Source organism: Cydia fagiglandana, chromosome Z (genome assembly GCF_963556715.1).
Source record: "Cydia fagiglandana chromosome Z, ilCydFagi1.1, whole genome shotgun sequence".
NCBI lineage: Eukaryota > Metazoa > Arthropoda > Insecta > Lepidoptera > Tortricidae > Cydia > Cydia fagiglandana.
The window spans coordinates 10,502,958-10,517,696 of record NC_085959.1 but is presented as its reverse complement, the minus strand read 5'-3'; the positions used below and the strand labels follow the sequence as shown (position 1 = coordinate 10,517,696).

General features: G+C 36.9%; 1 protein-coding gene across 1 annotated transcript in view; it reads left to right on the top strand.

The window, feature by feature from the left end:
• The first annotated feature begins 155 nt into the window (after positions 1-155).
• LOC134678329 (discoidin domain-containing receptor 2-like) overlaps positions 156-14,739 on the top strand; it is an 84,587-nt gene continuing 70,003 nt past the window's right edge. The window contains exon 1 of the mRNA XM_063536861.1: positions 156-550. The gene's annotated coding sequence lies outside the window, so the exon portion shown is untranslated. The remainder of the gene's footprint in view (positions 551-14,739) is intronic.

Genomic DNA, 14,739 nt, shown 5'->3' with positions numbered 1-14,739 from the left:
TTTTCTTCAATATGACAAAAAATTAGTTCCTATGTGCTAAAATACAATTTATAATCATAAGATTTCATAATTTATATGAATTAAGAAATTTATTTTCCAGTGTATTAGCAAGGAGCAAAAACTACTAAGAAGATACGCAAGGAGAGAGCAAAGAATGAGCAAAGCTATTTCCGGGAATAGACAACAATTATGATGCTGACTTTGTACGGACTTGCGCGCTTGCTTTCTTTTTTTCGTCTTAAGTCATCCATAGACAAAAGCTAAAGCTCTCATCAGTCTTCAGAAACGCACGCAAGGCTTTATGCTATGGTCGATTGAAATTGGATGGTGGTGTATTATATATTTTATTTCATTCCGTGAATCTTTATTTTAAAGATTTATTAATAAAAGTCTAAGTAAAATGGTGTTTTCTGGTCGGTAATAGCTTCCGGGAATATTTTAGTGTTAAAATAACTAAGTTATGGCTAGTGATTCGGACTGTGAAAGGACAGAGTTATGTTAATGTACTCCTCATGTCACCGGGTTCCACCTATGTACCTGGCCCTCGAAGGTGCGTTACTTGACTTTTTATTTACCTCACTTGTATATTATGTGTATGGTGCCCACAAGCCACCAGAGATAGTTGCTACTTTGTTTTAATTTATAATGCATCCTTTGTTTGATTTAGTACTTGGTGTAACATAAATAAATGAAGCGAGCCCTTGTTCCGCTCGCTCGGCTCGCTATTGCTCATCTGGTGGTGAATACATTACATTTTTCTGGGATAAAGTGTAACTTTACAAGAATGAGAACATTTCTTATGGGATGCCATTGTTGTAATGTTATTCTAAACATTGTTGTTATTGTGATCGACTTTTCGTAACTTCGCTTTTATTTATACAATGTGCACGGTATTTTTTACTGTTGATAGATGCTTTTAGAATGTTATAATTTAAATTATTACAGCTTAAATAGCTGTGAGAATTTCATTAAATATACTTGTTTGCATTTTTATTTATCAGTTGGATTATAAGATATGATCTTTGGTGTATTGTATGTCTGTACGTACATTTATTTGATAATTTAACAGCTGCTCTGCCGTGGTTTAGTTAGTTATTTTGCAATTTGCTACATATTAACAAAACCCATTTCATCTATCTCGGATGTTATGATCCCATCATAATTTTAACTGATTTATTATAGAATAGAATAGACTTACAAATTCTTGTCAAACTCGCTTTTTTTTCTAATATAAATCAAAGTCTATTCAGATAACTCTGAATCATTCCTGAATATTAAGTGATTCCGAATAAACCCATAATTCACTAAATATAAACGGAATAACAAAATTTTGATAGATTATAATCCAGCCATTAATGTGTTTTGCATATTTTTTTGAGTCTGAATACTTATGCCCATCTCACATGCAATGAATAAATAAAAATAAAAGTCAATTGTTATTCACGTTTATCCTTGTAAGTCCCTTTGTACAGTTGCCATCAGTTATATCGGAGCAGCCAAGGCGATCACAAATAAGGGCTTATGCACAAATCCCGCAATCTACCTAATACCTAAATAACTGAATACCCGTCTATTGTTAAGGCATTAGAAAGTGTGTTCAGATATTTGGGAGCGCCTTGGCTGCTTCGATATGTATAATGGCAACTGTACGTCTTTCATGTGAAATAAATCAATTTAATCTTTTATAAAATGATAGCTCACTCACTCTACCCAGTTCCTCTAAAGAAGGCTAAAGCTTAACATTTTAAGAACTTACAAAAATAAGCACCAAAGAATTTGTCTGCCGAATGCGAAAGTCACTTATTTTTTTCCTGGTATTCTTTTCTTCGTGAGTAGGTATGGTAACTTTTAATCAGAATGTGTCATGTAATCATGTCTTTTTATTGTTACAAATAATGACAGCCAACCCCATTGTGGATTGGTTAAAACGCAGCAGTGACTGTGTTTAGGGTTTTCTTCTTCTTCAGTCGGTCCCTCAATACTGAGGATTGTGACATCATATCCTTCTGTTGAAGACCAGGTCCCTCCATAGGGTTCTAGGGTTTTACTTTTAGCTATATATTTTAAACTAAAATTGGTCCAAGTGACAGTTGTTCCATTTGTGCTCTCTTTCTGGCTTACAAATACTACAGTATAACTTTCTTTCCTCTGCTCAACTCCAATCTTAGCTAGCTTCTTATGGTTGGTTGATGTTTCTATAAAACCCTGACACTTGCCAAGTCTCCCTGCAATCCTGACAAACGGTCACAAATCATGATGAATAACAACCCTAAGGGCCATTTGGACCATCCCCTAACCTGGGGTTAAGTGGTTAAACCGTTAACCCAGTATTAAATTGTACTGGTAAACATGGCATCTCCAGGTTTAACCGGTTAACCCTGGGTTAGTGGAATGATGTAAGTGGTGTTATCTGTGTCAGCCAAAGCTGATACTGGGTTGCCACCTCTACAGCTATGTGCAAAATGATAGCAGCTTATGATAAAATAAAATTAAAGATAACAATTTTTGACATTCTATTCCCGTTTTTAGGGAACCCAGGTTCCCTACACGAAAAGTGGGAATATTTTTTTTTTCGCTTTAACTCTATACTTACTGCTTACTGCTAGCCTTTCTCACCAGAGGTTTTGTCTGGTTGCCCTAGGCATAGGCCTCTCCCATATTCCTCTTTAACCCTATAGCGTGCGTCGAATTACGAATTTGGGTCTTCAAGACCCATTTTTTGAAAAACAAAATGTTTTCGGAAATAATCACTCTGAAAAAAAAAAGGTTTCTTAAAAGATTTAGTTAACTCGTCATTTCTTTATTTTCCAAAAATGTCGAACGTAAAAATAGAGTTAGTCCAAAACAAGTCTGCAACATATTGATAGCACACGCAGTCAGGCGTGGCTCACTCCGCGATTTCGTCGCTTTGCTACAGGTAGCTAAAAGTCCATCCGTTCGACCCCAATTTTGGGGTTTGCCATAAGCCGCGCGTGGCGCTGTCCCCACCTAGCGGCCATATCTGTGCTGATCGTGACAGACGCGTTTTGTTAGAGAGTGAGTCTTCTGTACCTAGTACTATTATTTATTCTGTGACGCAGTTCACGCAGTGCAAGTGTCATTTATACGTCATAATTTCATAGAAGTTTGACGTTTATTATAACAATTGCACTGCGTGTGCTATCAAAACCGTTGCAGACTTATCTTGGTCTAACTAACAATATGCTTAAAGAACCGTAGAAAAACCGCCTATTTTCTGACCGTCTTAAACCGACCCCGCGACGACTACTTTGGTACTAACCTAATGCCGCATTGAATTAAATGGAACTCTATGTAAACTCACCTATGACATATGGGTACCAACGAATGGGTACTCATTTATTAAATCTTTCCCCTTTAAGTTCTTGTTAAATGTGTCACGTTTTACGGCTATTTAGCTGCAGTTTGCCTTAAGTCTTAACACGTCCAGAACAATGGGCCCTTGATTGCTATCACTTAGTGTATGTGTGATAAGGGGCATTATAACGCGAATCAAGAGACCATTGTATTCCCTTTATTCATATGTTTATTTCTTGGAGCGCACGGATGTTGCGCGTTAAGTATGAGTAGTTAAATGTGACGTCCTGAGGCAAAGGGCCACGTAGGTTGTCAATAAGGACGATTGTAAATTGCCGATTACAAAGACGGACGTGGAACTTATCAATTATGCGCATTTTCCCAAAAATCTATAAGTATCTAAATAAAATTGAAATAAGTCATGAAAAGTGAGTAGCTACCCGTTGCAAAGCGACAAAATCGCGGAGTGAGCCACGCCTGACAGGGCTTTAGATTTGATCCACATTTTTGGATAAGTTTAAGATGTCTTATAATGATATACCTATATTTTGATTTCATTCCACTATATAGTAACTACATAGGTAGGTAAAAGCTCCATGCGCAGCTATGTTGTGTAAAGCTACATGTCGCGTAATCCGGGGGCCATTTCTCAAACGGTATCAGACTAATAGTAATATTATTGGGAAGCCCATAATGTGGTTTGACAGTTCACGGACTAATAAAACCAATTAGCCTGATACCGTTCGAGAGATGGACTCCAGATCGCTTGCATAAACCGTCCTTTGCGCAGTGCCTACGATAAGGTAATATAATTATCTCAATTATAGGCTTTCCCTGCATTGTTTCCCTACAAAATTTCCGACAATGAAGTCTTGCCAGGTTTTTTTTTTGTTTATGTAAGGAAGCCTGCCGCATACCTATGCAAGTGTACTTTTGTATATTTTTATAAACTTTTTATTTATAACAAATACTTCTATTTTTTGTTCGGCAGCCCCTTCAACAATCTAACAATGAAATACCACGGGTAATAGAGAAAACAGTAATAAAGATTTCTTTTTAAATTTAAATGGGTGCCTGTCTACTCGTAATCGTATTCCGGCAGTTAATTGTAATCACGAAGGTACCTATACGTACATATTGTAGACGTTTCACGACCAGTACCATTTCCTTTCGTTCGATTATATCGCAAACGCACGATCACGACAAAATGGATATGAGTCACTACAAATTTAACTCGTACTCATGATAAGTAATATTTTACATGAAAAGCAAAGCCGGATGTCACTTACATTGTGCCGTAGTTCTAAAATGATACTAGATTTAGAAACTAATCTAATCTAATTAGGCTTTATGTATGATTATGTATTGAACTTAGGTATAAGAAATGTAATGACTTAGGGTAGCGCTGTAACATAGCATTTTGTTTTAAATAAATAAAAAAAAATTGATTGATAAGGTAAAATAACGATCTACAAGTAAAGCTGAAGTTTTACAACAAATTATTACATATAAACAAGCGGAGAGAAGTGTACTGCTACTGATTGTGACTGATACATACTTAAATAACCTTGTAAGACCCACCTTAGAAAGTTTTCCAATTCTTAATTTGAACCTTGTTTTATAAGTAAAATGGAACGAAGTTCGTTTGTTTTAAAACGCAATGAAACAAAATAAATGCTGCTTTATTTGTTTCAAGAGAGGTTCAAATGAGATTGCAACGAGTATGTACATTTTAATGTACATTTAGACTCCCGAGAATTAATTTCACTATTCTATTAAGTCAACTTATCTTGCGTGGGACCACAGACGCGTGCGCTTTTTGATAATGCTCCTCCTGGAGCGGAACCTGTCGAGGAATCTTCCATTTTATAAACGTGAGTGACCCCGGTTTGTATATTTAATTGGTACAACTTTAAAGTACAACTTTTTGTAAATTATAAATAAAATAAATGAGATCAATTCTAGACGACACCAAATTGAAAATTATATGTAATTGGTTTCGATTGCAGTATTTATACAAAACAATAGGTACCTACGTGGTCTCGTAAGCTGTTGTGCACTCAGTAACGCGTAAAAGGCAAATATTAAGTTAACTCAGATGCTATTTGTACCTAATGCAGCCGACCCTATCTACAGAGAAAACGAGAAGTAAGTACTCTTAAAGATATGAATTCTCATATTGCTCTAAAAAGTAAAATCCTATGTTACAGCAGTCAAACAAGAGCGTAATGCGCAAATAATTGCGCCAGCTTGTCTAATTTTAAACATTGACAAAGCCTTCTTTATACACTCGAAAAACTCCCCAATTAAGGCGCTCCATATATTCGCGGAATACCAGTTGCCACCGTCCCTTTCTCCCCCGACATGTTAGGTAGATACGTATTGTTGGTAGAAAGCGGCGTACCTGGAACAACACTTATAACGAGTGCAGCTCACATCTCGCATGCGATTAAGAATAACGAAGACCTTGACACAACAATGTGGTTGGAGAATAGGTTCTTTTACATTCCCTTCTTTCCTTTTTAATTACGAGAATGGCAACTGTTTGCTTTTTGAAGTAGTTTTTGATGAATATTTGTGAGTTAGTTTATGCTCTACGATCAATTGATCATTGACTAAAATGATAGTTTCATAATAACATTTCTGGCACTTTCTAATTTTTCTACATTGACCCAAATAAAGTTACACGGTAGTAATAACAGTTTTCAAACAGGACATTTGTTCGCAGATTCTACTGTACGAAAAATAACTTAACGTTTGATTTGAAAGTGTCACACAGATATAAGTGATATAACATACATGTGTTCGCATACCCGTTAATCCTGCTATGTATTTATACACTGCATGTCCCACAAAATTGGAGGTAACATCAATTCTTACATAGCGTAAACGGCGGATGAACTAGCTATAAAATTGGAAATATATTCAGAGCTTTACAGATACCAATCCAACCGACTAAATTCGCTTGTCACTCACGGTATGATATGCTCCTATGTAACTTGGAATGTTTATTCCAGTACCTGGCGTTTGAAGTGCTTTATACAATACGGCACTGACGTCAGGTATTACACAGCCCCTTTGGCATAGGGCCATTGATACGCCATACCACATGGTATTCTAATTTAGCCTTTGATCTAACTGTGGCATATCGACGAATCACTTCGTCTCATTGTGGTAATTAATCTCTAATTATGTTCCCAGGGTCTGTGTGCATGCATAACTATTATCTCAAATTGAATCAAGGTGCATTATGAAGGCATGCGTATCAGGCTGAACCGTAATCACATCGGACATACACGTACATGTGATCAATTGGTCTGTACTTAATCGTCATGAGGGGTTGTTGAGCTGGCCCATCGGTTTTCAGTTCAGCAGTGCACCTAATCTATCTGATTCGATTAACTATAAGCGAACAAGCCGTTTGGCCTTTTCTTAATTAAGATTTGTATAATATTTTTTCGATTTCTTAATAATTAAATGGAGACGTACGTTTGTGCGGAGAAGCGTTCTTCCCCTTTATCATCTTCTTCTTCTTCATCGCGTTATGCCGGCATTTTGCCATGGCTCATGGGAGCTGGGAGTCCACTTGACAACTAATCCCAAAAAATTGACGTAGGCACTAGTTTTTACGGAAGCGACTGCCATATGACCTTCCAACCCAGAGGGAAAAGTGACTGGTAAATTTCAAGTGATATTTCGTACATAAGTTCCGAAAAACTCATTTGTACGAGCCTGGGTTTGAACCCGCGGATTGAAAGTCGCACGCTCTTACCGCTAGGCCACCAGCGCTTCCCCTTTTTCATCTTAATGATACACATTAATCACATTATACATGTTGACATTATTTAGGTAAGACAATAAAACAATTGCTGAAGGTATTGTTTGAACTTTAATTAGATTATTGTCATACACCAAGCTAGAGCTATTTTATAGCCCTTCTAAAATAGATACGTAAATATTTCAATTTGACATAATCCATTAATCATACTATTTTATATTTAGAGATATTGTGACGCTATCACGGCTAAGTAAGTACTGCAGTGTGTTAACCTAATCTGATAGGCATAAAATACCACATAAAAATAACACCAAGTAGATATATGATGTTTCTTACGTATTCGTTTTAGTATACAAAACGAAGCAAAGTAACATTTAATAATGAATCAAACGAAGATGATCTGTTATCTGCGTCATCTTCCTCCTGCCTTACTTTGGTAATTCTTGGCGTGAATTAATTTCATTTAACAAATTATTAAGGTACTGGCTAACAATGAAATGGCGCTCTTCTGCCTCTTCTTTATCCCCCCTTTCATCATTCCCCGGAACCAGAACGGTTTGTTATTTTATTATGAAAGTTAAAATCGACGTCCAAGTTATAATTTTGGCGTGTTAAAACGAATATGGTTACATCGATGGTAATCTTTCAAACTCTGGCTTAACATAATTATACAAGTAGGTATGTATACAAAGCGGACTCAGGTTCATTAAAGGGATAATTAAACCAGCATGCATACCGTGATCAGGAACGTGGACGTAAAATCAATCAAATATAATCAGGCATTGGTCTAGAAACGGGTACTATTGGAAAATGGAAATTATCCGTTCATAAAATTCATATAAATCTGAAATATTAGGCATAAACCTTGGCCCAGATTGTCAACCTGTGGCAAACACCAAACAGTACCATAAACAGAAAGCGAGGCTTACCGGTTCACGCTATAGTTATATCTCGTTTACCGTTTTTTGATCACGCAAACGTCGACCAGCCGGGGCAACACGAAGGTAGACGGCAATAATGTCAAAGTGCTCTATTATATGTGACAAGGCTCTTTGTTAGAGCCGTAAGGGGCAAGACACATTGATGAAAAGCGAGGAGCAGTGGGGCGTGTTTTTCAAACTCAAACAGATAATGGAGCGCGCAGTGGGTGGAATATTGCTCGCAGTGCGAGTTTTGAGAGGCACTACTCAACCGTCTGATTCTGAAACATATATGTAAACAACAAACATGCTAAATCAGGACTAGGAGTTCATTGAATAACAACTTGGATACAAGCAAAGTCATACTTTCAGTACATTTACTTAAAAGTTGTTATGCAATCTGTGTACCTACAATTTCCGTGCTAACTATTTTTTATTACACAGTTGTTGTTTTCTTATAGCTGTCTGCTCTGCATATGATGCTGACAGCTTCTTCAGGTGTAGATAGGTACAGTCAAGGAATTTAAATTCCGACCCATTTCGTACTTTGTCACAGTGACAACCGTATGAGGTCTCTAGCGGCTTTCATATTGATTGTCACTGTGACAAAGTACGAAATGGGTCGGAATTTAAATTCCTTGACTATACTAGAAAAACTTAGAACTCCAATTACACATTGATGTTACGAATAAAATTAAGCGGTAGCACATAACATTTAGTGAATAAATTAGGCTGAAAAACAAGCACAGCCGCCTGCAACTACCTTTCTTCCGCATCGTAACTTGTCTCAATAAATAAAGCCTGATGTACGAACCTGGGGTAGATATTAAAATAGCTCATTACCGCGTGGGTTGACATCATTACACATTATAAAAGAAAGTCCCCCGCCGTGTGTGTCTCGTTCGCGATACCTAAACTCGAAAACTACTGAACGGATTTTCATGCGGTCACCTATCAATAGAGTGATTCTCAAAGAAGGTTTACGTGTGTAATTTGTAACGGTTTTATGTAACTCGTGCGAAGCCAGTGGGTACCTATATCTAAGGACGGGCCTTACGGGTACTAAGAATGGTGCTAGTTTAGCGGTGTCACTCACGAATTTAACCTTTTGGCCGCCGGACCTAGTCCGCAAAGACGCTCACTCACACGCCAGAGCAAATTTTAAGTAAACAACTAATAAAAAGTTTAGGGATTGCAAATAGTGATATCGATATTTACAATATTATGGTAAAAATCTTTTTAATTTAGCGTTGTTCTTATCCTGTTTTAATTTCATTCCAAATTGCCAAAATTAAACATATGTTGTACACCCGAAAATGTTTAAAATATAGGGATTTAACATAAAAAACAACCACTAAACAATGTCGATTCAAGACGTGATATCGCCGCACTAGGCTGTACGAGAAGTCTTTTATACAAGACAACGGACTGCCCGCAATGCAGACCGACAAGGACTGTTTCCGCGCGGATCAAGTAGTAATAGTCTCTAGGTCAACGGCGTAAGCGCTTGTCGGTACGTAAACTTTATTGGCGTAACGTTAAAGCTGCGCATCATGTGTCGATAAAGTCAATATACCGGAACTGTTTTAGTGAAAATTACACGTGGGTTGAATTTTTAATGAGTGAAGATATTATTCCGGAATTAGAATCTATCATTATAATTTCAGTTTGGTTTACATTAATCTATAGGTAAACTCTTATCAAAAAAACGTTCAACGACTTGTTACAAAAAAATTACACATTAACTTCAATGTTATAACAATAAAAGTAAAGTCTGATAAACAGGTATGTCCCTGTACCACACTTGTGCGAAGCGGTCGCTGCGGTGTATCCCTTCCCACTAAGCTATAAAATAACATCAATTATTTTTTTTATTTATCTCTTCTGCAATTAAATAGTCCACAATCTACAATGGCAAATTTACTTGTCTGACTCTACTTTATAGAGCTAAAGAAGCTACCTGAACTTTAAATATAGTTATGCCTATCTGACTCTCGTTCTACGTATTCTAGTAAGTAGTTACCTACTATTCGTTGAAAAAAATTGGCCATTAACAAGTGTTCAAATACTTAGATAAAAACATATTTCTGACTTTATATTTACGTTAAAAATTCCCATATCGAGTTATCATTCCCATCCCTAGCTGTCTTTTATACAAGACAACGGCGACGAGGAACATGAAAAATGTTGAAAATTGGAGCAATTTTTTTAAATGCCTTATTATAAAAGAAGGGATTTATATAGCGGCTTAAAAAGCAAATAAATGAAAAAACAAAGACCTTAAATATGAACACGAGTGTAAATGAAATTGCAATTGTTATTATTTTCACATTAACTCAGTGGTTGAATTTGTGTCTTGTATACAAGACGACGGCGCCAGCGTATCGTTCTATCGTTGTCTTCTATACCGGACAACGGCGGTCAAAGGGTTAAGCTAATCGTGCAGTCTAACGGAACTAGTTGAAACCAATGTGACTCGAATTCGTGTGCGTGACACCGTTGTACAAGCACCATTCATACTCGCGTGGGTAATGAATATGGTACCGCATAGGTACTGTAAGTAGCTGTAAAACACCTGCGCGGATTTCATTAAGTAAAAACTCTGCTTTAAATATCATAGGCGTAAACTGAAACAAAATTCACAGCGTCGTAATATCGCATGACAACCACAAGGATATGGATGTAGTGATAGACGCCATCCGTTTTGATACTGTAGTCCTGTAGTGATTATGATTATGAACACTTCCTATCCAAATGCAAAACCGTGATTAAACGTCTGTCCGTATTGGAGCACTTTATGGCGTAGTAACGCTATCATTCTGCTCTCGAAGCGCTGATTGCCTAGCGGTGAGAGCGTGCGACTTGCAATCTGGAGATCGCGGGTTCAAACCCCGGCTCGTACCAATGAGTTTTTCGGAACTTATGTACGAGATATCATTTGATATTTACGAGAACCAGTCGCTTTTCGGTGAAGGAAAACATCGTGAGGAAACCGGACTAATCCCAATAAGGCCTAGTTTACCCTCTGGGTTGGAAGGTCAGATGGCAGCCGCTTTCGTAAAATCTAGTGCCTACGTCAAATCATGGGATTAGTTGTCAAGCGGACCCCAGGCTCTCATGAGCCGTGGCGAAATGCCGGGATAACGCGAGGACGAAGAAGACAACTAGTTGGTTCCATATTAGTTAGAGGGGTATTTATATGCTACAAGTGGAAAAAATTGTTAGATAAGTATTAGATACACCAGTACTATTGAAACAGTATTGTAACATCATTGTAATGGAGCTATGATGAAGAAACTGTATACGTTCATGTGCAATTGAATGAAAACGATTTTGCTGGATGTCGAATTGAAACAGTAATCTCGGAGCTATTTCGAAACTATTGATATATCAGTTTTGAGCCTTAATTTTGAGTTGTTTTTACCACTTCTCTCAGTACTTCAAATCCAAGGAACCTTATTCGACAGCACATCTCTTAAGGCTCATTAAGATAGTGCGAAAACTCGAGTTTCGTTGCCTTACGGGTAGTATTTCATGGGATGGCTGAATTGGATGTAACCTCAATTGTTCGCATGACTCCTTGATTATATGCCTTTAGAATGCTTTACATCTATCCTTTTAGAATGCTCTGTCCTGTGTAAGTATTAAATTCTAATTATACATTTAATTTCGTTAGCTTTCGGCCTACAAGGTACCTACGCGTGATTATGGTTTCTACTGATTTCGTAAACTCACTGTGAAGTACATCTTTTGATTTTCTAAGATTTATTTTCCTGCCCACATAGTCCGTCCTTGACTTTTCTCTGACGAAAAGTTTACCCTCAAGTAACTTCCCTTTCGATGGTATACTTCATTCATAAGTACATTTTGCAAGGATCAGGCCAGCGCGCAGCGTAAGACCCTCTACTTACCACATTTCAAATCTCTACAAACTTGCACACATTTCCCTTTAAAAAAACTTTTGGTCCCTTTTGACCCACTTATCGGTTCCCAAACTTATGACATCGTAACATAAATCATGTACCATACAAATTTGAACTTTTTTGTAGATTCAGTAGATTCCATTTGGTATTGTTGAGTGAATCAATCGATTAAGAAAGATCACAATTATTATGATGGGAAAAAAGAATCATATTTTCTAAGTTCCGCACTATCCCAAACAAGTAATATTTATTAAAAAATGTCTAAACATAAATAACAATATGTAGTCTGGAATGAAAAAAGAACCTAATTGCTTCCGACCCCACTAATTTCGCTCCCAGACGGAAAAAAAGAATAATTTCCTTACTTAATTTACAAGTAAAACAAATTGTGAAAGCCTTTATTTTTTATTTAAGTATTTGCTTAATTGATGTTTGCTCTCGTAACGCTCTGTCCACGTTGCGAAATACACCCTAAGAGTAATGAAAACGGGTTCCTTTTTACGATCAAACCTTCTTTGTAAAGACCAAGACTGATGTGCGTATAGGCATATATGGAAATAGCTTTTAGCTAGCTAGAAGGTAAATAGACATAATTAAATTGGAAATGTTACTAGTGAAACATTTACATTTTCATCCATATGTCCCATATCCTCCAAAATCCTTTTACCCTAGTAAGGTGTATTATCGAAACAATTTGCATTGTAGCTTGATATGAGAAACGCAGGCTAGACAGCCGACATCTCTGCTCACGATCTTATCCAATTGATTGACTCGTCAACATATGTACCAATACGATACGCGTCTACTGGCAAGTAAATATGCAGGCTGTGAGATGGGCTACTTTATAGTTTGTCTGACATATCTACTACCTAAACAGTCATGTTAACTAGTCGAGGCGAGCGTGTTAGGGATAGCACAAGGCACAATACTTGAAGTGTTATTTTCAGTAGTTTGTGCTTTCAGGCTCCCGATACGCTTCGTCAAATTTTGCCAAAAGGAATCCGTCTTTGCGTTGAATGTACTTTACGATTAATATTCACGAATCAGAACGATAGTGGAGGCAAATACGAGTAGGTAGGGTACATCGCCAATTACTAGTCACCCCCCAATTACTGGCCACTTAATTTGATTTCTATTTATAGGTGAACAAAGTTCATTTTAGTATATAAGGTACGAAAATCCAATTATTAGCCAGTTTTCAATTACTGGCCACCTATTCCAAAAATGAATTCTATTTACAGATAAATAAAACTCATTTTCAGTATAAGGAAAATGGCCAGTAACTGAAATTTATCCACAACCCACTCGTTCAATAACTGGCCGCCTCTTACAAAAATGAGTTCTATTCACCTATACACAGAATTCATTTTAGTATAGGTGGCCAGTAATTGAAAACTGGCTAATAATTGGCGATGTACCCTATAATAATATTTAGTATAATTTCTAGGTACCTACTTTTTTACCTGGCTGCGTCAGGCTGCAATATTTTTGAGCGTATGTATGTCCTGTTCTTTGGCACGCCCAAACGGCTGGACGGTTTATGACATATAGTTGTCTTTGAATTCGTCAAAATTGTAGTAGTTAGTGACATATATATAAATGTAACTAACACTAAAAACTCAGAAATACAACTATTATTATATAAACAAACCTGACTGATTACGAAAATTAGATGAAATGGGAAAAACATGTAGGTATCACAATACCTAACATAAGTACAATTCGACTGAGTAGGTGCTGCAAAAAATACCAAACTAAACTAAATACTTAAGGCGCTGCAGGCGGGGACAAGCAATAGGTACGTACTTTGTTACCTACTGGAATAGAAAGATCTACCAAAACTATGTTTGTCACCTCATGCAGCACCATAAAGTATTTAGTTTGGTAAATTATACATTACTCAGTCGAATTTTATATAGGTAGTTATTGTGATACTTGTTTTTCCCTTTTTAGTTCATTTTACAAGCTTTTATTTACTTTCACCTGACAGTTGTCTGTCTGTAATCAAATCTTGCAAGTTAAATTTGATCCACTTCCCGGTTTCCGATTGAGCTGAAATTTTGCATACATACGTAAGTCGGGTGACAATGCAATATTATGGTGTCATGGAGCTGATCTGATGATTCAGACCGGAGCCGGAGGTAGCCGTAGGAACTCTGTGATAAACAACGAAACCTAACTGAGGTTTTTAGAATTGTCTTGATGAGTATTAGTTGCCTGTGGAAAGAAAATTACAGTCACCTATAAAAGCTTGTACCAAAAATGAAATTTTTGCTATAAACTTATTTTAAATGCATTGAACGAAATGACTGACGCGAATTTGGAATGCATTAGGAGTTAGTTTTCAATGTGTTTGACTAAATAGACGTTGTTGGTTGTTGGTGCTTCGTTCAGTCAACGAGCCACTGGAATCTACTAAGTTAGGCTTAGTAACGTACATAGATGCAGCGCAGTGCAAGTATGTGTGAAGCTGCGTTTACATTGGTTTCACGTTAAGTTTGATTAGTACGCTGAAGGCTTCGAGGCTAGACGCCCGCCTCAGTCCCGCGCTCTAGGTATCCTAGGGTGCCCTAGTGCTATACTCGTACGACAAGTTGATGGTATAGTGCATCTCTATATTGATGTCCTAAGTGCATTCGTCCGGAGATACTAATTGAACCTACTAATTTTCAATTGAACAGTTCCCAAATTATAGATTTTATAAAAAAGTTTGTAACATTTTAAATCAAATCAAACACGTTTTTAACAGTTTCAGTGCAATTACGATATTAATAATTTTAATCGGTCAAATTTTCCCGTTTAT